Source organism: Cyanistes caeruleus, chromosome 7 (assembly GCF_971803275.1).
Source record: "Cyanistes caeruleus chromosome 7, bCyaCae1.hap1.1, whole genome shotgun sequence".
In the NCBI taxonomy this organism is placed as follows: domain Eukaryota; kingdom Metazoa; phylum Chordata; class Aves; order Passeriformes; family Paridae; genus Cyanistes; species Cyanistes caeruleus.
Genome location: NC_141707.1, coordinates 28,877,725 through 28,902,737, shown reverse-complemented (window position 1 = coordinate 28,902,737; position 25,013 = coordinate 28,877,725).

Here is a 25,013-nt window from a genome sequence, read left to right as displayed (position 1 = left end):
TGTGGAGGCCAAACCCATCTATTACTTTCCTATGTTGCTTTTATTCCTTTATTTGATCCTTTGATAAGAATTATAGTTAATTCGGAAAGCATGAAATTCAAATAGGTTTTAGATCTCAAAGTTTTCCTCCTCTTAAGCCTGAACCTCACTCTATCCTACATAAAATCTCACTATAATTAGGAGTACTTCTGTTTTGGTTTTTTGTTAGGGTTTCTTGTTTGGTTGGTTTTAGTTTTTTTTTATATTTTTTTTATATTTTTTTTTTTTGTGTGTGTGTGTGTGCACTTTATTAGAAAGAGATACACATTAGGCAAGGTATTTGTTTTAACAATAGAAAATCTGAAAAACTGTACCAGAATGAACTTTGATTTCAGGATCCTGTGGCATACCTTAGTACAGATTTAAACTGATGAATCATCACTGAAGGGAAATACTTCCTGCTGTTCCAATTCTTTGACTAGCTTGCTGGTCTCAAATAATGCACTTTATTAAACATTGTCTTTGCCACAATACTTTTTTTTTTTTTATCTCTATGCCTTTCAAAGACAACAGGACCATATATAAAAGTTTTCAAAACTACTTAGAGTTTATGTTTCATTTTTCACTTCTTTATCACAAGTACTTGAATACACACTGTGCAGCAGGCAAGAGCTGGAAAGGCTTTAGTTTTCTCGGTTTTGTTCTACATCCTTTAAATTGAATCTGCTGAGAAACATCCTGAGTCACCACGGTCATTTACCCTGAGGTCTGCTTCAAATCCTGACCTCTAGGTAGTGTTAAACATCCTGGCTACAGCTTAAATAGCGGCAAATTGAAAAGCACTGCTAACAGGAATATGTATGTTTCACTGTGAAGTGACATGGGCAACAGAATATTTTTCTTTAAAGATTCCAGATCTATTACATTTCCTGTCACAATCTTCCAAGCCATACTAGTTAAAATTTTGTCTCCTAATCATCTTGCAGATTACCATTAATTAACTACAGAGGATATAGTAGATAGTATACTATCTATACTATAGATATAGTTTCTCTTTGTTACTAACTGTAAAAATATCTGTATGTCCTGTTCTCCTGAGTAAATATTTCCAACACTAAACTGAAATCTCTGCCAGTGTTTTAAATAACAAAAGTCTCAAGGTGTCTTGGCTGTGCAACCTTTTACAACTCAAAATATTTTCAAAAAAGTGAGAGTGACAGAATTTCACGAAGACCATTATGATTTTGTTACTTCTTTATACAGGAGTCTAGAGGATATTTTTTGAAGTCCCTGCTTATGTGAAATGTTGATGGAACATCATCTAGAAAGCCTTTTTCTTGAAAATGTTTCAATGTTTGGCATTCACAACTTCAGAGCACTTTAAGGTCAGCTTTGAAAATTTATTATGACATTTTCTCAAATTAGTACTTGTTTGCCTCTGCTCTGGCAAAGACAGCTTTCTTGGGTCGTTTGAGTCTTCAGCCCTTTGCTAGCTTGTAGGATAAGCAGGGATTCGCTAAAATGTCTCTGTCACATTTCTGATCAAAAAGAAGTGATCAGTGCTCATCAAAGGGAGACAACAATGGTATTAATGTTTTCTTTTCTTTCAGACAAATAAACAGAGAAATCAGCCTTTCTGTAGAAGGCAGTTTAGCAAATGGCAATTATCATTGCATCATATAAGTGATCATAAAGGATTAGAGAAAAAATCTAGTAATTGAATCAACATGATCCAATTTCTCTCTATTTAATTAGAAAGTGAACTAGATAAAAATTCTTTACACTTACTTCTATGTAATCCTATCTTATATATTTCATTTTATACAATTCTAATAATCAATACTTGATAATTCTATGGCATCTGCCAGAAAGGATGCTAAACATCAAATACAGTCATGTAAAATTGAAAAAAATAGGTATAATAAAGAATGTTTTTTTCACACTATGAAAAATAGTAATTTTTATGTCTTGAAATACATCTAAAATATTTGATGACACTACATATTATGTGCTCTAAATTATTTCTGTTCTTCAATTTATGGTTCAATTAAAACATGTTTTTGTTGATGAGTACTAGCGATGATGTATGGTTACTCTGCCATACTGCTGTAAATATTGTACAACCAGAGCTTTCTTCCTTCTCTCCGCCTTTCATTACAGTGCTGCTTGATGACAAAGCAGTTTGCTTCATTTTTAGTTATTTGAGATGCCTCCTATTTGTTTTGTGCCTTAAGGAACAGCCAGGTGTCTTGTTAATGAGAGGAGATGACTGCAAGGCAAGGCAACACAACATGATCAACTCTGCTTTGCCACTGCCTCTGTGAGTTTCCAAAGTCTTTTGGAACCTAGTAGAAGTCTATTAACTTTACTTTTGCCTTAAATTTTTTTATGTTCATAGAACAAATACTCTAAACAAAGCCATTTATCATTTTTGTTTTTGCTAAAGAAGTAATTTTGTTAGATGAACAACCATGGGTCTACCATTGTCTTTAAATCAACAGGGATTACTTTATAGGCTTACATAGCGAAAGAGGAATACAGTAAAAACACTGTTGGGATGAAATGAGGAGGAAAAGCATCCAACTGTTTTTTGCTGCATAAATCATAAAACCAAAATAAATAAATCATGAAATCTAGGGTACAGGATTTTGGGTAGGATTTAATTAATGCTCTCTATTAAACAATAATTTTCAAAACTGTTTCCTCAACAAAGGGGTATTTTAATAAATAAAGCAAACATCCAGTCTTTTGAGGGTTATTACAGGTATTTAAAATGCTAAAACTGTAATGGTTGGCTATTCTTTATTGCCAACATTTTTTTCTGTATAAATAACCTGCTGCCAAGAAGCTAGAATTACTATATGCCAAGAGATTTGATTTAATGGGAAGATAATAATCTGTTGATTCTTCTTAATCTAAACAGGGTGTTTTGAATAAAATGTGGAATATTAAAGGTAGGTGGCAAAGCCCATTAAGTTTTACCAAAAGGCAAAAATTGAAAATCTAAATCAATGACTGAAGGATAGCTTTTGAAAGACCATTTAAGTATAGAGTTCTGAAAAATTAACTTTCACTTTGGTGCCAAATACCCTCTATAAACAAATTATTTCAGTTTCATTTTGTATTTGCAGTGAATTTTAAAAATTATTTTAACAAGTTGTTGCTCTTTTAAACATTTATGTAGGTAACAATAAACAAATATGCCTTTCTTGTTGTTTTGGTGGCTGGCCAATTTAACAGCTCTTTTGGAGATACTGCCTTCAGTTAATTGACTATTCTATCAAGACAAAGTCACAACAAACCACTTATATTCTAAAAAATATTTCAGCATCCGTCTTCTCCAGGAATGGGCACATTAAAAAATTTGGCCAACACTTGTGCTGAAATATTGATCCTACCCCCTCCATGGGATGGAATTCAGGAGAAAGTTCCCTGAAACTTTTAGATGTGTGATCTTTTTCTAAGTAAGTATATCTGGTGTGTTAGACACCAAAGTCATGAAGTGTTGATGAGAAATTTTGTTCACATTGTATTTATTCAAATTTAGGGACATAAAGTCTGTTGAATAGTCTCGAGGAATGAGATGGTATTTCTTCACCAGGCTTCAGTTTATTTCATTTAACATTGAACTTCAAATTTTAAGATGGAAGTGGGTGGTGTTGGGAAGCATTCAGGATCCAGATGGAAGCCTAGTGGAACCACTCTAGTCAATAATAAACTTAGCAAAAAAGATTTTGTATCAAGTTGCAGACCCTTCTGTTTCCAGCCAAGCACAGAGAGGGGGCAAGCAGCCTGGTGGCATATACATATTCTGATTCAAGCTGTCAGCTGAAGATACCAAACTACATCTGATTCCTCTGAAGCCTAAATAGTGTTTAAAATGACTAGAAAGGTTATTTTGGAAATGATGTAAGCCAGGGGAAGCTGTAAGAGTCTTACTGCTATATCAATATCTTTGGGTAAATTTGTTGAGGAAGTAAATGCCAGTTTTTGAAGGGCTTCATTTCATGGAAAAAGCGAGCCATGAGGGAAAATCTCCATTAACATGGATGATGTATTCTATTTGCCTTGCACATTCACTGTGGCATTATACAAGGATAACTTAATAGTATTGTACAAAAAAACCCTGTGCAGACATAACCCATTTGTGAATTCTAATTCTAAATGCTAAGTGGAGTTTTCATAATGCTGGTGACAAGTTTCATTATCCAGGGTTACTAAGAAGTTCTTATCAGTGAGTGGTATGCATCAGCATTATAAGGTCCATTTGGGGCACCAACAATTATGGTTCTCTGCCAAATATCATCTTATTTGTCCTCACTCCTTGCTTACTGTATGGTATTGATATAATTGGAATTTTGCATCAACTGTAATTTCAAAGGAATTTTTGACAAATGGCTGTCAAGCACTGGGCCTTTTTCTACATGTAAATAAAGAAGATGAGCTTTTGGCTCTTCAAGGGGTTGTAATTACACAGTGCATCCAAAAATTTTATTAACAATTTGATCATTTCCTAAGGGTTTTCTCATTCTTTTTCATAATTAAATGTGCTCCCAAGAAATAAACTCAGCTTACTATTATCACAGTAATAGAGAGATGGGTCATTCATTTTCCTTTAATAGATCGTTGATATTTTCTTATGGATGTCATGTTCTTGGTGAATTTTATGCACAGTATTTTGATAAATAAACTAGTATTTTATTCTCTATTTCCCTGAGCACATTGTTTCTGGAAGGGCAGATGTGTGGTTTGATGCTTTGCACGTTAATTAACATTTTAGTAGGGCACAGTCTTTGTTCTTGTGTTTGAAAGTGTCTTCCCCTTTCCTTAATTCCACAGAATACCCTTAGCCGTTGCTATAATATGCCTGCAGATTTGCTGTCATCTCTAGGAGATACATAGACAGAAATAGAAATACTTCTTTTAGTTTCTCCATTTAGGATTCATCAGGCCTCTATTGATCTTTGTTATTTCCCTCAAAGGATTTTCTGAAGAGGCATATTAACAGTATAATAAATATTAAAGGCACTTTAACTTCTGGCAATGAAAGCTTTCCTGTTTTAGGGTCTCTTTGGTATGCAGAAAGTGTTCCTAGCCATTGAAGTAACTACACTTATGCACCCACATTGCCTGCTTGAATGGATCCTGCCTTGCTGGATCCCAACCACTGTGAGAACATGGATGAAAATTGGTGGAATTACAAAAGGGTCAGGAGTCAGGACTTTGGTTGAAAGAGCTTGAAATGTTTTTTACCTTCACTATATAAAATTTATCTGACTGGAGAACCTGCATCCTCACACTCTGGGCGTGGGTTACATCTGGGACAGAGCAGAATAATGAAATTTTGAGCTCTTGTTATGAGCCTGCACAAGCTCCCATTGCTCTGGGTGCTCATGCAATGAGGAGATACACTCTTCCCCGAAGTGTGCAGAAAATAAGTGCTGCATTTCATGTTATTATGATGGGATCCCAAAACTCAGGATCTCTCAGGCCTATAAGGAAGTCCTGCTTATTTCTTGACTAAGATTTTTAGGATTTTTTTTTATCGGGTGCATCAACCAAAGGCAGTACAGAACTCTAAAGGTGTGTCAAGAATACTTCCCATTCAGAGTCAGACAGGGTACTGCAGTCCTGAATGGCCAGCTTGGTTGTGTCTGGGGACAAGCATGCAGACAGTGACATTTGTCCTTTCCTATCACCACAGACACAAGGAGTGCTTAGGCAGTAGGCATGAGTGTCCTCAAAGTCTTCCTGGCTGACATTTCCATGGCAAGGCAAACCATATGGCTGCATTGCTTATTGGCATACAGCCTTTTGCACCACTCAAACAGCAGAAGAGATAAGAAGATAGTCTCAAATAGTTAGAAAATAATTCTTCCTGCAGAAAAATGCTCCCAGACATTGAAAATGTGCCAGCCTCATATCCCTGGCTATCTTCTCCATCAATACAAAACTAAGACAGAAAAGTAGTGCTAAGACCTGGGCTGACTAACCATCTTGACTCTTTGCAAGTCCCATTTGTATATTCACTGGACATACATCACATACCTTGGAGAAACGAGGGAAAAAATAGGTCCTGAAGCATTAGAGCTCACAGGTCCTTGCATTGGGGAATTCACCTCTGCTACAAGCAGACCCTGCAATGCTGCTCACAGCTGTGTGCTGGTTGATGCACTTTCCAGAGCTGGACATTAGATCACCTGGCCAGCCCTAGTATTGGCAAGTGACCACACCTGTCTGTACCTGGGCAGAGCATCCTTCCTTAAGTCAAGGACAGACCTCAGAGCTGGCCAGCCAACATTTACCTGCTATTCACACCTAAAGAACTGGGATAGTTTTTATCTCCCTCATATTTTCACCCCTTGTTGTACCAGAGCAAAAGCTGGGGAGGAGATAGACTTCATTAACTATGATTAATATAATGTGCTTGCTATAATGTTCATAAAACCTACCTAATAGTGGAACAGATTACGTAAGTAAATAGGTACTGTAAAATATGACAAAGTTTACAACATGAAGTGGATTTCCCTTCAAATCAAAACAAGTACAGCATAAAAGTTATGTTAATTACCTTTTGTAGCATTGGATAAATCTCCACTTGTTGGGAGCATCTCTCAGCAGCGAGTCTGTTTGAAGTACATCCAAATGGCTTTTTGAAGGACCCTCTTTGGATTCCTAAGAGCAGAAATGTTTTGATAAATAGTCCTGCTAATCAAGGATGAGGTCATCAAGTCATAGTGTAAGAACCTGGAGAGCAGGGATTATTCTTTCTTTGACCTGGATTTACTAATTTTATTGCTCCTGTTCTCAGTGTTTTAGAGACTGTCTTTACAATAATATTAAAGATTGTGTAATAACACCTGGTCAAAAAAACCAAACCTCCCATAATGCAAGCCAGCTGGAAATAAGTTTCTAAATTACCTATGTATAGAAATAGAACAGCAAATTTCATTGATTTTATTCAATGCAGGCACTTAAAACTTTTTACTTTCCTCTCTGAAACTGTTAGGATGGGTCTGAACTACAGACTTTGTGGTCATTTCAATTATTCATAGTAGCTGAGTAGATTTGTAGGTGATTGTTTCATTTTGCTTGAGGGATAAATTATATTGCAGGCAGTTATACGGCAAAAAGCAGTGCAAGATTTTTTTATTACTTATTTACTGCACACCCCAGGTTGTATAATGACTTTAAGTAGCATGTATTATGCAGGTGGACTATTGTCTGCTGCAGGAGAAAACCAGAACTTTCCGTTTGCATCTCAAAAGCCCCTGCAGTGACACAGGTGAATGGCTCATGCATTTTAAGCAGTAGGAAGCTTGCTATTTTATTCTACTGTTCTCACTTATATTTGTCCTAGTCCTCCCCTTAAAATGCCAGTTTTTCAGATTCTCAAATTTCAGCAAACTCTGGACAGAAACCCCCCCCTTTTTCTGTTATGTCCTAGGTAGGATTTCCAGTCAAAGCAGAAGAGAGGATGCCAGAGAGCACAGGCACTGTTGAGTGCAGCAGTGGCTGACAAGGCTGTCACAGCAGGCTCGTCACCAACACTGTGCCAGCTTTTCTGAGGTGTGGTGGCAGTGACACTGGACACACACTTTTCAGTACCCCACATTAGCCCATGGCATTCAGCCCACCCCACACTCAGGAAGGAGGAAAAGGCAAGCGTTTGTCTTCTCATCAAACATCACATTCACAGTCCTTCATTCACCAGTAGAGCTGAGAGAGAAAAGCAGTGTAGATTTTGAGCTCATTTACAGCACAGAACAAGGAAAAAATGTGGAAAAAAAAGAAATATGAGAAAATATGTGGTAGAGGTGAGGTTTGATCATAATGAGAAAATGTTGCCTTGCTGTTCCCCATGCTTTGTGTTCCACATATTAATCATACATGGTCATAATCTATTTCATACTATCTGAACAAGTGCTAAATATTTGGGTGGTAAAGCTCTCCATACGTGTCAGATTTCAAATACTTTAGAAATAGAAATATGGGAAGGTTTGTGAAATATTTAGTTGCCATACACTGAAAACATCTACAGCCTTTGGGAAGTAAAGTGCTTTCTAGGCAAGTGGTTTCACCACAGAAGCTCTCTCTTGTGCATTGGTATGTCTGTCATATTTTCACAGCTCTCTGGGATAACTTATCTAAGCACCACTGCCAAACAGGACAGGGTCATATTACCTTTCCCCCTTTCTTTTCACTAATGATGGCACACAGGGGATCAAAATGGGAATGTTATTAATTTAAACCCCATTTGTATATGATTGCTTCTATGGTTTTTTTTTTGGACCAAAGTGGCAGAAGACAAAGTGGGGTTGTGGGGAAAACAGTTGTCAGAGAGAGGAGTAAATGCATCACAACCCTTCTGAGCAATACTGAGCAACATTGCTGATTTCTAGGAGACTAAAGTAATTATGAAACCACAGCATATTGCTATGGTAGCACAAAAGTTGTTTCCTAATTATGAGAAATACAGTTTAATATCTGTAACAAATTTCTATGTTTTAATTCTAATAAATTATTGTTTTATTAAACTAAATAGACTGCAAAAAATACCTGAATATTGAAAATAGGATGCCTTTGCCAGTATCACATTCATTAAATATAACTCAATGCTTTTTTTGCCTTCACTCATCTGACAATTATTGAATGTTTATGAGATGTGCTTGTATCCTCATGGCATTGCAGCAGAACTGTGTATTAAAGAATGAGCTTTTAAATGGGGGCTAGCATGGAAGCCTCCCAGAAAGTGCAATTATTCAGAGCTGATACTGCAGGATTCTTACAAGGACTGAAATAACTATCTGAATATCAGATTAATAATTGGAGTGTGGCAAGTTTGCAATTCATTACCTTATATTATCAGATAAGTTGTTTATTCAGCATTCATGTAAAAAATAAAATAAAAATAGAGGAAGAAATACTTTTTAATGCAAGATATTTTCCCAGTCAAAACACTCTAGATTTTCATCTGGGCTTGCCAGGCTATATATGTGGGGGACTAACAGGGGAAGTGGTGATTTGACCTAATTATAATTTGAAATTAAGACTACTCACAAGAAAATATGCTGAAATTAACCCCCCCCACCTTCCCCAAATCAATTGCATAACTTACTAGAAATGCTAAGTTGTAGGTTAAACTTTAGTTTCTTTTATTTTTTTTTCTCTCATATGAAGAACTGGGGTGAAAAGTAACAGGGCCACATTTTGGGACACTCATGCATAAAAAAATATCCTTTTTGAAGGAAAAGTTCAATGTGCCTCATCATACTGACCTGAAATGTAAGGATATGCTTAACTCCTTTCATTACTTAGGGCCTGGATCTTAAAGCAATAGTTGCCTCCTTTTTTAAGATCACAGAGTAGCTGGGCTTAAACCTGAAAAATATTGCTTAGATGCCTGTCTTCCATTGGAATGATATTCAGTCAAATGTCACAAAAATAGGACTACAAAAGTTCCTTCTCTGTTGAAATGACTGGACTTTATAAATGATTAAGAAGTGTTTCAGAGATTTTGATTAGTTAATGGATGGTTTATCCATATTTATTCCATCCCTTTATGCTTGCTATGCATACCTTTTTTCCAATTTTTAACAAGCACATGTCTGAGTTTTATGAGACATTTTTCTTTTATGTACCATTCATTATGCAGAGCCTCAGTCTCCAAAAACCACATTACATATGATCCAGCTATGGGAAATTAGAAATCCAGTTTCAGTCAATTGTCCAGCTTTTTATCATCAACTCAATCTCTAGAAAGCAATTCCACTCTAGACGGAGAAAAATCTCTCACACAGGCACAAAGCAATCTTTCTTCCCTCCAATGATTATAGAGAAATATTAAAGGGCAGTGAAGATGGGACACCTATGTGTCACCCAAACTTACCTAAGTAACTTTAACCTAAGGTGATTTACACTTCTTGTTCTTCAAAAATGCATGTTGCCAGTAATGTACAAAGGGTTATGTTCATGTTATACTAAATTTTTCCCTTTTGTTCCCCAAAACCACATTAAAAATTTGCTTCTATTTTTATTTGTATGATTTGGCATCCTCTGCCATAAATCCTTGCTTTCTGGGTGTGCAGCAAACCCAGTATTTTTATAAAAAAGTAATATATGAAGCCCTCCAGGGGTGTGTTGCTAAGCAAACCAGCCATAAATGCTGAGTTCAGTAAATCATATCCCATCACATACAAGGTCTCTTACCATCCCTTACCATCCCTGCTTTAGCTTAGTCTGAAATCCTGGATGATGCTGGATGCACAAGCTGAGCTCATATCGATGATATGACTTCTCCTAGAATAGGTCCCTTAAATCAGAGGGCTCATGGAGGTACTTTTAATCACTCCACTTGAAGCTGTTTGAGTTTATGTGGAGGAATTCTCTACCCACAGACCTGCAGGAGAGAGCTGGGCTGGGCCTGACCACGGTCAGGCTCTGGGCTGGAGACTAACGCAGCTTTCCCTCTTGCTGTCCAGGGACTCCAGCCCAGGAAAACGTGGATCAGCAGGTCAGATGCATCTTCACTCTCAGTATGAAAAGCACAAAGAGCTGCCTCACACTCTTACAAAGCTGAACTGCTGACAAGCTGAGCAGCAGTGATTAGATGTGCTACCAGATAAGGTCTGGCAATAGAAGAAGAGCAATTTATTGTGTCTCATGAGCACAAATTTATGACTAGCTCTGTGGGCCTGAGGAGACCTCAGCAGACTTTGAAGAAAGTGCTATCTAATCCGAGTATACAATATAACATTGGTAAAATTTAGCCAAGAAGCACAGGCTGCATCCCTTGTTTGTTTGCAGAGTGCCACAAACACATTTATAATTTGGTATAAATAAAAGATAACATTGAGTAATGACTGCAGGCAAAGCTACAGCAGTTTTGCTGGCTCAGCCATGAAAATCTGATAGTGCCAATAAAATAATAAGAAAACCATAATTAGGTTAAACACTTTCCCATGCTACTCATTTTCAAAGTCTTGCATAATAGACTTCTGGCTATGTCTTCTGACATTCCTTCTGGAAAGCAAATTTATACTGATTATATTTTCTTCCCCTTTGTTCTGTTTTTGTTGTGCCTAAACTTGTTTTCCCTCCCTTTGCTTTAGAGTGCATGAAAAATACTTGTTTAGAAACCTACATATGTATAATAGGATTTCAGTTAAAAGACCATAATCAGGAAGTGATTATTCTAAAGTGTAAATATGTTATTTACAGGACAAGAGTACCAGTGGATATTTTAAGTGCAGAGGAACCAAACATCACAGTGTATAGGAGTGGAAATCTTAAATGGGTGTAATCTCAGGTCCACGGTTCAATCCCGATTTTTCCTGTTCTTTTCAAAATTTGAAAGATTATGGGTTAACTAGGCATAAAATGTTTATGGATGGGCAGGCTTCAAACCCAGAGCAATCTTGGGTTTTTTTGATAGGTGGTCTGGGACACAATTCTAGCTATAATTTACCACTGGTGTTATTTTATCTTGACATTTTTTGGTCATAAATATTAGGTGAAATTGGAAACACCTTTCAGCTGTTCCTTAATTTGTGCTGATGCTTTCACCTCAGCATTCTGTATAGCCCTGATCAGAATATTCTGTACTCTTCAATTCTCTTTGGTGGAGATAAGCAGACTCAAATCAATTCTCAATGAGTTTTGTGATCATGGCAGGAACAAATGGTGTTTATATCTCTGTTGAGTAATTAGAAGCCTTTAAGGTGAATCATGGCCTGGTGAATATACACTCTGCTAAAACTGGCAGTAGAGCCTGTAAACCAAGTGGTGTTGTGTCCACAGATTCACACAGAGCTGTGAAAAGAGCTTTTTCTGCAGAACTCTCCTGATGACAGCAGGTTTCAGCTACCCTCTCCTTTGTGCACACCCAAATGGTCAAACAAAACCCATTTGAAAGAAACAGAATGAAAGCCTCAGCCAGGGATTCACACACTGACTTTTGTGACTCTGGACAATGTATGCTGAAGTTATTCTCTGTTCACTCAAGACTTGTCTAAAACCATCCCCAAACCGTGTGGCTGTGATTTCCCCCTGCAATATCTCGACTCTTTCTTCCCCTCCTTAAAAGCTTCTCTGCAGATATGGTAGGCAAGGAGCAGTGGGTGATGGCCACTGTCTCATGTCACCAATTCTGTCAATACTGTGATGAAATACAATGGAAGAACTTGAGGCAATCTTTGTCTTTGTAGAACCAGATGAAAGAGAGTGGTACTCCTGTATGCACAATGTGTAGAGAATTACAGTTCTTTCAAAGTTGAGGCACTTTGCTTCTTTCTTAATGCTGTGTACAGGATGAAGAAGAGAACTGAATGAGAAGGCTGAAAGGCGACAATTCTAGCACAGGTTAACAAAACTGCCAGCTTTCACTCCTTCTCTGAATATAACTGAACAAAAATAAATCAACAAAATTAATCAACAAAGCATACTGGCTCATTTGCCCATTAGCTTTTAGAATAAGAAATGCTCTTCATGTAATAATGAGATAGGTTAAAGACGGCAATAAATAAGTGAGGGAAAATAGCATACCTTTTTACCAAAGCCCTGGGGTAATTTAGGGGATGAGTAAAGAAAGCATTGATGGTAGAGTGGTCTAGACTGTGATCAGTGAAAGATGATTCCTATGAAAGATGCAGATCTGTCATGTTTTGGGGCAGTATGCCAGAATGGACTTGCACAAGGACTGAGGGCTGTCCTGGATGGAAACCTCTCTCCTTGCACACACAGGTTTGAGCAGGGCTGAACTTAAACCTGTCGGGCACATACTGGCCGTGATATTACTTTGGTTCCCTCCAGATCCTTATTCCTCTTGGTGACTGAAATTACCTGGGGTTAAACACCTACCACTTATAATGATAATGATCACCTTCATTGGCCTCTAAGAAAAATCGAAACTCGTGTATTGTACATGTAGGAATTCTTCTGTCAAACAACCTTACCTCCAGATGACAAACTCTCCTTTTCTGCAGTGGCAGACTAGATATTATTAAGACTCTGTAGAATAGTTCGTGTAGGACATTGATTTTAATAAAATGCATATTGATTACAATAAAATGTCAGTCTTTCTGCTCTGAACATAATATCTAGCTGTCATTAGGTAATGTTAAATTTTTATTAAATCAATATTATGTGCTCCCTTTAATTAAGAAGAGATTGTCTTTGACCTTATTTCTGCTGCTTGAATGAAAATCCTCTCCGAGTCAGCAGGACTGGTCTCTTTTCAAGAAAAACCCATAAAATTAATATGTGCATACATTCATATTTCATTAATGGACAGAGTCATATATATCAAGTCAGTTTAGGGTTTTATTCATTAGAAAGAAGGGTATTATTAAAAGCAGTGTTTTCAGCTTTTCTGGAGCTCCTCAGCATCTCACAATATCAGGTCTGTGAGAATACAGCAATCCTATAAAACCTCTACAGCTGGAGTTCAGAATGGTAAAAATTGGAGAGAGGTAACAGGATTTAAAAAGTGACTACATTTAGGCTACCCCAAAATCCTTATAAGTTTTTAGTGGCTAAAACCTGAATGAAACATGAGGCTAAAAATGCATTCTCTAGGGCAGCAAAAATGAATGGCTAAAAATCTCTAGGCAGCAGGATGCCATTAAGGGGAAAAAAGTCTCAGAAGGAAATCTCAACTGCGTATTCACTGAGCAACTGCGTTATACAAAAACCCCAACCAACCAACCAACCCAAAAAAAAAAACCAAAAACCAAACAAAAACAACCACTTGTGAGATAAAAGGAACATCAATATTCATCACTCCAAAATACCCTCTGAGTTATCATTTCACATGTTTATGGGAAATTTCTGACCCTCCATTAGCTTCTGAAAACACTGGTAAACCGGCTCAATTGGATGGGTGCCTGTAGGAAGATAAGTACCAGTACAGGCAGTGTGCCTGATCCAGAGGCAGCTTTATTCAGGAATGTTTGTTAGTACCATTTCACCATGCACAGTCCTGCAGCAGCTCCTCTGGTAACTTGGGGAAATATGAGAGGTACAGCAAAGGGCAAAGTTATTCACTGGATATTTGGATCTCATGCCTTGTTGGTAAGATATCTGCTGTCCTTATTAGTGACCTCATGGTATGTTTAGGAGTTTTATTATTCATATGTACAAATAATGTCTGGGTAGTTGTGATTATTATTGTACATAATTAGTGGGTTTAGTAGTTGCCCAGCCATGAAAAATTATATATACCAGAAAAACAAAAGTGTTTTTAAAACCTAAAATTTTCATCAAAAAGCAGATGACACCACCTTCAACTAACAAAATGCCCACTTTGTTTTCTCCTGTATAATCTAATAATTAAACCACACAATTAGACCCATTTATAATAACAGCCCGATTTATAATAATTTCAGCTCAGTCAGAATTCTTCCTGGAATGTATTTCTTTCCAAGTTTACATGAGGAGAAACGGAATATTTTAACTGAATAACCACATGAAGGAAAACAATTATATCTTTGCTTTAGTTAATTTTTCTCTCACAAGAGGTACTTACTTAATCATGAAGAGTGAAATTATTATGAGGCTGGGAGCTCAAACATAACAAAATACTGAAAACCAGCTTCACATGTCTCACCAAGCTGCTCTAAATGTCATGTACTACTACACAAGAAGTTGGAGAAGGAAATAACAATGAGTTAGCAAAATGTCAATCACCTGGAGGCAAAAAACATCATAGGATTTCTGGAAAATTATGACTAACATTATTATCCTATTGATTAACATGAAAACTGAGTAAATGTTTTCCTAAATTTAGATTTTACTGTTTTAATCTACATCATAACAACAAAGTGATAAAGCTGGAGCCTGTTGTTTGCAAGGGCATAAAATCTCTTTGTTTAGAACTATCTTGCTTTGTCCACTGCAGTGGATTTATTGTGTTCAAGCATCTTCTCAGCTTCTTATTCACCCTGCAATGCCTCTCAGCTATATTAGGGAGCTATACATACTTATATAGTTTATTATCAATAACACATATAATTGTAATAATATACTTGCTGGAGGAAAGAAGAGCTGGGGAGAATACGAAAAGACATTTTTCCAAGCAGATCTGAGAGAAAGAGAAGTGAACAGCAGTCAACAGTGCTTTCAAGCATCATGGTGTAGTAGGTAATATATGCAGCCCTCTGAGCAAGAGACACAAAGCATGAAACCAAAATGACTCAAAGTGAAGAGATGAGACTAATTTATGATGGTAAGGAAGGAAGAGGAATTAGGAGCAAAGCCATGGTTTAACAGGGGTGGGGAAAAGGTGAGAAGCAATGGGAAGGTAATAAACCCTCCAGAATTAAGGGACCAAGGTATCACTGTAGAGTTGCAAAGAAAGATTTTTCACATTTAGTTTGATTTCAGGTGTGAGTTTTCTTGCATTTAATTATAATCAGTGCTCAAATGTTGTCCATACTGACATAAACCTGTAATAGTAACTCCACTTGGCACACTGGGGTGGTTTTGGAGACAGGACTCCTGTTCCCTGGGAAATAGAAAGGGAGCTGCCACAGCAACCAAGCTCCCGTCCCTTGTGCCATGACTCACCAGTGTCACAGGTTGGTCCATTCAGCTACTCCGTGCATCACTGAGGTAAAGATCTACCCCTGCTTCAGCCCCAGACCTGGAGGTCTTTCACTGTCTGACCTGCACATCCTGACCATTACAGAGCATTTGACATTTTGCCAGTCAAGGTCTCTGTGCAGTCATTTTGTGTGTGAACTGACAAGAGACAGGAAGGGTTTGTGAGCAGTGGGTGCAGGTCCAACCTCTTCTTTATCACAGTTGCTGTTGGTCTGGAGCTGTGTGTCCTGCCTGAGGGCTGGTCCCTCCACCCCAGCACTTTGCAGGCAGAGCAGCTCAGCCCATGCAGAAGGCTATAAGCTCAATGATGTTGCTTTTGAGGCATAGAATTCTGTGCAAACACAAGGGTGAGACAGAGTGAATTGTGACCATGGAAGGGGTCTGTGAAGTTGCAGAACAGGTAGAAGAACCATAAAGAGGAGACAAAACAAACGGGAGTTTTAGATGCAGGTACAATGAGTGGCATATAGCTGTGATCACATGAAATGTAAAGCACTAAATCAAATGTGTGCTGGTAGATTTAGGAAAAAATATGGGGAAAATATTTTTCAGATAAAGGGAATCAATTTGTCCTGCTTGTATCAGCTTCGATTCTGTACTCAGTCTATGAAAGGACATAATGACATCTATTACCTTTCATAATCCCCAGGATCAAGGTTTGCACTTCTTGTTCACCATGAAACCTTCAGTTTTGCTGAGGGTCTGAGGGGACTTTGTGAAACTGGACATGAGTATGGAGATGCTGTATTTTTGCAGGATTGAGTTGCAGTAGTTCAGCACAAAGGGTTTATGAGACAGTGTAGAAGGGCTGTGCTTGAATGAGCTGGCTGTTCCTGCTGTGTTTTGTGGGATTTTGATGGAGTTACCTTTTGTGCTAAAGCTCCAGAAGAATGACTTTTTGAGACCTGAGTGCAGCTCTTGCATAAGTGGCACTGATCTGATGAGGTCTGTGTTATCCAGTCTCTTTGTGGTCTACATTTAAATTGATTTTCCTCTACACTTCTAGTCTGGGCTGCATGTAGTATTTTTTCCCCTTTGAATTCTCCAAGCAGCTTGGTGAATGAGATTTGTGGTCCTGGCTTTCACCACACAGGCTGCACGGGAAGCTTAGGTTTAGTTTTAGTGTTGAAACTTTATTGTAATTTTAAATAGGGTCAATAGCCTTGAGAAGGGCAATTTTCTTCAAGGACTGGGAGTGGGAAACAGGGATCATAATGAGGAGGATTCAACCAAATCTTGAAAGAATGAGAGAAAGGAATTGCAACTAAACTTCAGAGGAGGAAAGAGCAAATCGTATTTGGCCACTGGTACTTTGATAAGGGTGTGGAGAACAGGAAAGAGGGCAGTCAAGCACTTCCTCTCAACCCGTGAAGCTGCTGAATTTGCATCACTGGCTGCTTGCTAGTGTTCACACCAGACACGTGGGAGAGGGAGGTATTGAAGGGACTTTGAGTCCCCAGAAACTGCCTTGTCACAGAATCACAAGTTGGTTGGAAGGGACCTCTGGAGATCATAGAATCCAACACCCTCTCACCTAGAGCAGGTTACAAGGAACCCATCCAGGTGGGTTTTGAATATCTCCAGGGAGGGAGGCTTCACATCTTCCCTTGGCAGCCTGTCCCAGTGCTCTGCCACTCTCAGTGCTAAGATCTTCTTCCTCATATTGAGATGGAATTTCTTGTGTTTTAGTTTATGGCCACCACATCTCTTTCTGTCTCTGTGCACAACCAGAGTCTATCACCATCCTCTTGACACCCATGTTTGAGATATTTATGTACATGATCCCTCTCAGTCTTCGTTTTGTAGACTAAACAGGTCCAGCACCTGCAGTCTCTCCTCTTCAGAGAGGTACTCTAGACCCCTCATCATCTTTGCAGCCTCAACTGGACCCTCTCCAGTAGCTCTTTGCTTTTTACTGAGGAGCCCAGAACCAGACACATCAGTCCAGATATGGCCTCACTAGGCCTCAGTGGAGGGGGAGGATCACCTCCCTTGACCTGCTGGCCACACTCTTTCCAGTGCACCCCAGGACAGCCCTGGACCTCCTGGTCCTCAGGGCACTGTCAGTTCATGGTCACCTCATCATCCACCAAATCTCCAAGGTCCTTCTCCACAGAACTGCTCTCTAGGGGGTCAGATCCAAACCTGTGCTGGTAACTTGGGATTATTCCTCACCCAGGTCCAGGACCCTGCACTTGCCCCTGTAGAACCTTGTTAAATTTCTCTCTGCCCAGCTCTCCAGGCCTTTGGGGTCTGGCTGAATGGCAGCACAGCCCTCAGGTGTATCAACCTCCTCCCCCAGTACCATATCATCAGCAAACATCCTGAGGGTAGGTACATTTTATGCCTTTGTCCAGGAAAGGACAAAGGGAGTGGTTTCCTTTGTGCCCTTCAGCAACTGAGGTCATCCCCATTTGATTCAGTTTCCTCCTCTTTAACAGACTTTCTCTTTGTAATAAAATAGCTAATAAAATAGCTAGCTAATAAATTAGCTGAAGCTGTCAAGTTAGTTGAATATGCAGTACAAGCATCAGGTGGAAAGGAAGGAGATTATTTCCAAACATATTTCACAGTTTATGCGGAACGGCTCTTACCATATAATCTTGTTGATTGCCAAGCATTGGAACAGTGCAATTTTCCTTTAAACCATGAGATTTGAATGCAGTCGCTGAGGACTCGGCAATTTTAGATTTCTTTTCATAATCTACTTATGCTTACTTCTGCTAGCCACTGCTATCTGTGGAAATCTAACTGGCTTTCTCCCTGGGTTAGTGCAGTCCCCAGTAAACAGTTTAATCACCACTAAAAAGTGATATTTCCATGCAACCAACTTAATGATATAGATGAAAGATGACAGGTGTTACAGATACTTTAATTTCTGCATATTGGAAAACCTGAGGGGTTCCTGGTTTGTTTGCAAAGCAGATCTGCCTTAGAAACAGTAACAAAAGGATTTTAATAGCATTCTGTCCTTGGAAGCTTCTGAAACTCACTTCTGCATAGCCACACAGCTCCTGCTTTCACTAAATTGAAACTATTTGTTATTATGTGATGGTATTTATTTGAACACCTCTTGTACCAAAAGAGTCCCAGCAAGACTGTACTGGTTTTTGGCCAGTAAAATAAGCACAGCCCTGAAATAACTAGGATACAGGAAGTCTGGAGAGCCATAGAAAAGATGAAGTGCAAAGCAAGCCAAGTCCCTGTAGCTTACTGGCAGTGCTCAGCTTGCAAGGTTCTCCCCCTTTCAGAGTTGCTCTTATGACAGTTTTTGAGCAGGTTGCAAGTGATTTTTTACATTGGCACTCAGGAAGAGAGTCCCCAGAGCAGGGACAAGATAATATCTCTGAGATATCTGTGAGAAAAGTGGTAGAGCATCCCAGAAGATGTCCAGCCCTCAACTCCTCACTGCAGTGCTCTTGTTATTGCAGATGCAAGGTGGGAGAATTTACAGCTGCCTGACCATGCTGAGCCTTTTACCTTACCAGAGACGGAGATGGGCCATACAGTAATGCATATTGATCCATGTCCCTAAATGTAGTTTATGTCTTACATTTCTGGGCTGAACTATATCAGGGGGAAAGCAGACCATTACAGCCCAGTCTCCCATGTGCAGATACAGCATGAGTGATGACAAGCCTTTCAGGCTAAATGGATGTAGGCACACACAGGATGATGGCTCAGATGGACTAACTGGCCATAACTGAGTGGATGAGCATACTTAAGCCTGCCACAAATCTAAGGTAGAAGGAGTTAGCTTGAAAATCAATAAAAGATCTTAAGAGTACTCATTTGATTGTTTGTGATACCTCAGCTGAGCTGGGGTACATTGCTAAGTGACCAGACCTTGTGAATATGCCTAAACCTTTCATGATTAGGGCAGTAGTGAATTTCAAAGAGACATTTCCCTGTCTTGAGAAGTGCAAAAGCAGCTGGTAGTGCAAAGGAGGCACTGATTCTTGGCAGTGTTAATGTAATAACATGTTATTACAAGTTATTACAGTCGTGTAGTTATTATACAAGCAAGTCCTGGAGAATACTGGGAAGAAAAAAACCGGTTCTTAAACAGACCAAGAATGCATTCTCTGGGAATTTACCCAAGACTTTTTTTTCCAGGAAAAAAATATCTACTGTACTCTTGTAACTGAACATAAAAAGCCTTTTGCACTCTGTTGGTGGGCAAAATTAAAATATAAGGATTTGAAATGTGCTCATTTTGGTTTTGCTCATTCAAAAATGATGTAATTCTAATATTTTCTTCCAGTTACTAAATGCTGGGGCTCATCACTGCTGTCGCTCTGTCCCCTGACAAGACAGAATATAGATATCCAAATCCTGTCTCTGGGGTGGTGGTGACCTGACACAAGAACTGTTTTGTATGTGTAAGAGCTAAGGATTCCACCTTCTCATCACAAATGATGAGGAGGAAATGATGATGGAAGGAGAGCCTGTCTTTTGCTGTAGGGAAAAAAGATCTGAGGAGGGTAATGTGGAGCTCTGCTGAGTGATGACGACTGAGCTTTTAAAATTTTGTTCATCACTTGGGCTATAGGAAATAGCCAAACACATCCAAATGGGACTGTCAGGGTTTCTTTTTCGCTTTCTCTCCCTCCTGAAGAGATTCGACATCAGCTGTATTGGAAGTTAGTAATTTCCTTAATGCTGGCAAGTGTAAGATATATTTTATGGGGTATCTTATGGAACTGATAGGGGGAAATAAATAATAACAATATTAATAAAAAAAGAGTGTTATCCAAACTGAAAGTGTTGCAAGGATAAACAAATCAGTAAAAGGTGCAGTTTTCTTATGATACAGTAATTTTATGAGCAATAATTTTTCAGATGAACTGAAGCTATCATCATTATCAACTAATAACTCTAAGAATGACTTATCTAACTTGCTACTGCCTATGGTATTTCTGGAGTGTGAAAGAATTTTAAATTGTCTGTGAGGAACTGGTGCTGCTTATAGGACATTAGAATAAACGAACCAGAGCATTTAAAGTGTTATCTTTTCAGAAGAAAAAAAACAAACATCCTTCACAAAAATACATAAGGGTGTCTGTATTCTATGGCTTCTGAAGTATCTGTGCTGTTCTTCAGCAGAAAGGTGGAATTAAAATTGGATCAGGTCCTTTAGTTGCACCAAAGAACTACCAATAATGTCCAAGAGCTTGTGTCCCTCGGGTGATCTGAACTCCACTGCAAAGAGGCTGGGGCAAGGTACAGCACTATCCAAAGAGATATGTGAGAATTACAGAATTGTTCGCATTGTTTACTGAAAATGAACCAAAAGATGTCATTTAAACTTGTAACAAAATGTGTATTTAATTTGGAAAAAGGAAAAAATATTTAGTTCTGCTTTTACTTTGTCTTTTTTTTTTTTTAATTTTAGAACAGCTGCAAAATAAACAAAGAGAAACAACAAAGAATGTTAAATATCCATTCAAGAGGAATTTACCTTTTAAAAGCAGAATTAGATATCAAAACAAAAACTGGATGGTTTAGAACGAAAAGTTCATATATTTAATTTTGGAAATGTCACCACTAATCTCCTGCATCTTCCCCATAGCCACTCTTGTTTTCCTACACCCAGAGAAACAGACTCAAGTGGTCACAGGTGTTTATTCAATGTAAATCTGCTTGGTGAATTTGCTATTTGCTGAGGAAATAAAACAAACAGAAAAGAGAAATTCTCTTCCTTTTGATCACCTCTCTTTCTGCTTAGGTAGGGCAGGGATAGTAGCAATTATTTTGAGAGCAAGATAAATCAGCCACTGCAGGACTGTTGACACTCATGGTCATCTGACAGGATTTCTAAAGGATTGTGACTACAGCTGGAGCTTCCTCAATCCCTTCAATGCTCTGCCTCTGCTCTTCAGACAGACCTGAGAGAGAAGCTGGCAAAAGTCAATTTTGACTATACCAAGTGATGTGGGGCTCCTTCCCTGTCCCAGGAGCAGGCTGTGAAGCACTTTTGTGGAGGCAGTGAAGTTAATTCTGTAAGAATGGTGCATCTGCATGAGGTTTAACTGAAAAAGAACTACTTTGAATTACAGCTAATTAATATGTAAAGGGCTCTGTTCCTGTAGAAAGCAATGAAAATCAGAAAAGTGCACTGTACAAACTAGGAAGCTGTAACTTGCTCAAGAAAAAGTTTCTTGGCTCATTGAAACGTGTCAACTTGACAAAATAATAGTATTTTTTTCTTTGATAATTGAATCAGGCCAAAATAATTTATTTTACACTGTTTGGAAAAGATTGTTTCAATTATTTAATTTCAATTTTGTTAACTCTAAATAGTTATAGTTTAACAGAGACTTCTATGTATTTTCTCTAAACTTAAGAAGGTTTTAAATGTCAATATTCTGAAATAAAGATAAAATAAAATAAAGTTGTAATCAATGATCTTGTATATTTAGAAAATATACCTAATGCAAAGTAATACCCTTACATCACAGTTGAATTATTTCAAGTGATGCAGAACAATTTTTAACTTTATTTAAACAGGAACATTTGATTAAGAATAAATCATGTTTAAAATACCAGAATAGTGTGTGTGTGGTGAAAGTTTTGCATTTCCAGTAATCCTGTGTTTTTCTAATTCAAAATCAGGTGGTCCTGAAGTTTTTTTCCTATATCTTATTCTGAGAAATGTATTTGATTTCACATACAGTACCACTTCTGCAAAGAGCATAAAATACACACAGGTAATTTCCACAGGGAAGAGAATGCTAATTAGTTACCTCAATGACTGCTGTAGCCTTTTGAAACCCTGATCATGTTTCAAACAATCCCAGCGGAAAATAAAGAAAAAAATTAGTTTTTCCACATCAGAGGTGAAAAGCTGACTGCATCCTCAAGGGCACAGGTGGGCTGAGCATGGAGGTCCTGGTACTTTGCAGCAGTCATGGAATAAAGTCTGCAAGAAACATTTGGGAAAATGTGGCAACGTTCTAGCATTTCTTCAGCAAAGAAAGGATAGTCAAGGGCTCAGTCAGAAACAGTCCCACAGTCAGGCAATGACAACAGCTGAACTCACTGGATCGATTGCTGCCTTTGTCATGCAGGGCAGTTTGACTGCACTTTAAATGTAAAGAATCCCTGGCACTGAACAGGGGTATCATGGCAGAGGCTGTGTGTGACTAATAGAAAAACAGCAAGAAGGCAGACTGCCCCTAGATGCTTTCCTTCTCCTCTGCCTGTTATTGCAAACTGAAAAACGTGGGAACTGTGTAATGAGGTGAGTGCATCTACCACAATTCATTCTACCACACTGAAAGGCTTCAACACATGCCTGTTGATTCAAGAGAAGCTTGAGGATTCCAGGTTTTTCAAACCCAGGATGATTGGTTGCTCTCTCAGTGGATCTTTTAAAACTCTGCAAACCAAGTAATTCATTCTCACTTATGAATAAGAAGATGAGCCTTTTCATTCATTAGAATTACTTTGGTATTTATCTCCAAGAGCTTTGGAATGGAGGTCAGCCTTAGCTGTGTTCAACAGTTGTGGAAACAAGGATGGTTTTCCCAGAGGCCAGTGGTAAGGCAAGGACTTGAGATCCTTGCCTACTTCTGTTTCCTAAAAATTACCTCCTAAAAACAGAAGCCACATATTTCTAGGCATAATCTCCACCTCCTGGTGCATGTACAGAACTCCAGATTTGTTGGCTGACAATGTGCCACATGGATATGAGTGCCTGTCTGATTTCTGGATCACTGTTTCTGACCCCAGAAGTTTCAAGATGGACTCCACAAATATTTGCCCAATCTGTGATGTTCTGAAACAAAAATGTCAGGCTTAAGGAAGTGGCATCTCACCCATACCTTACTCCCTGTCCATTTCTCATCTCTGTTAAATTAGGGCAGCATACTGCGGGGAGTTTGTTCCAAATAAGGCTAATTACTGTGCCCAAACATGGTAAATTATTTAAAAAAACATTGCATATGGACATGAGGCACGATAGGACAAATTAACTAGTTTACAATGGTGTAATAATCCAGCTCAAATTTGCTCAGAGTGCAATGCTGCCAGGCAAGGCAGCACATGGAAAAGGGTTCTTCAGTGGGATTGAAAATTTATCCTCTATGATACAGAGATATTTCAGAGCTCCTTTAAAGGATTGTTCTGTAAAGAGGAAAGAAAATTGTAACTTCTATATGCAATTTGTTTATGAAATATTGCTGCTGGGAGCATCTTAGAGAAAAAATATCTACACAAATGGATTAAGACACTGGAGATGATTCACATAAATGTCTTTTTTCCTATTCAGCTTAATTAACTTCAGAGTAGATGAATTCTTATTGGTGTAGTGGAAAGAAAATGAAACCAGTGTCAAGAGAAAATCTTCTGCATACAACTGCTTGGTATAGTCCAATTTTGGATGTTGTAAAAGCATAAAATTTTTGTTCATTAAATTTTAAAAGCTTTCTGACTTACTGGAATTATAGCATGGAGTTGTAAATGTTGTGTGAAATGAAATGCACTTCCCTACAAAAAACAACATACAGTGGGAGAGCTCTGGGATTACTATTATGGTCTACTATTTGCAATAATACTTAGATAAGTCAGCCATTAAGATAAATAAATAAAAATACCCACCCCCCCCAAAAAAAAAATCACTGAAAATAAGAAAGGATGAAGATATTTTAAAGTACTCTGCTTGTGTGTGGAGAAAATCTGTAGCAAATTGGTATACTTTGTATACTTAAGTAAAACACTTTCAATGCTTTGACTCTTCCATTCTCTATTTCTATAGGAAGAAATTCTTTTAGGACAGAAAGACACTTCCCAATTGACAAGACAATTGCCAGACCAAAATTCTCTTTTTACATATTCCTGCATTCAGCAGAAGAAAAGGGCTTTATAAAGACATGCCATACTGAATTCAAACTTCACCTAGACACACAGTTCTCAAATCTGTGTGACCAGATGTCCTCTGACTGTACTCATTATAGTAGGATGTAAAGTCTGCAGTCTGATGAATGATTCCCAGCTGACCCTCACTGGTAAGGCCTTCTTCCAACTTGTTATTAAAAACTTATAATAACCACATTTTAATAGCTGTTAAAGAGCTTCCCTCAAGTATACTATCTTGGCCATTTCCTTAGAGGAAAAGTACTCATTATACAAATTTGCAATAATATGGTGAAGAAATACAATGGCATTATTAAAATCCAGATTACTTGCTCAGAGACTTCTCCAAGGCCTCAGGCTGCCATTTAAACTAAATTTCATGTAAACTACACCATGAAGATACAATGCTACATGCAGGAAAAAAAAATATGTTTCTGCAGAGTGGAAGCTACTACCTAAGTTTCAGTCCCAATTAAGTTTTTACCACTTGAAATTTTCTTTTGCTTAAAATTACTTGGAAGGGGTAAAAGTTCCCTTCCCTTCCCTTCCCTTCCCTTCCCTTCCCTTCCCTTCCCTTC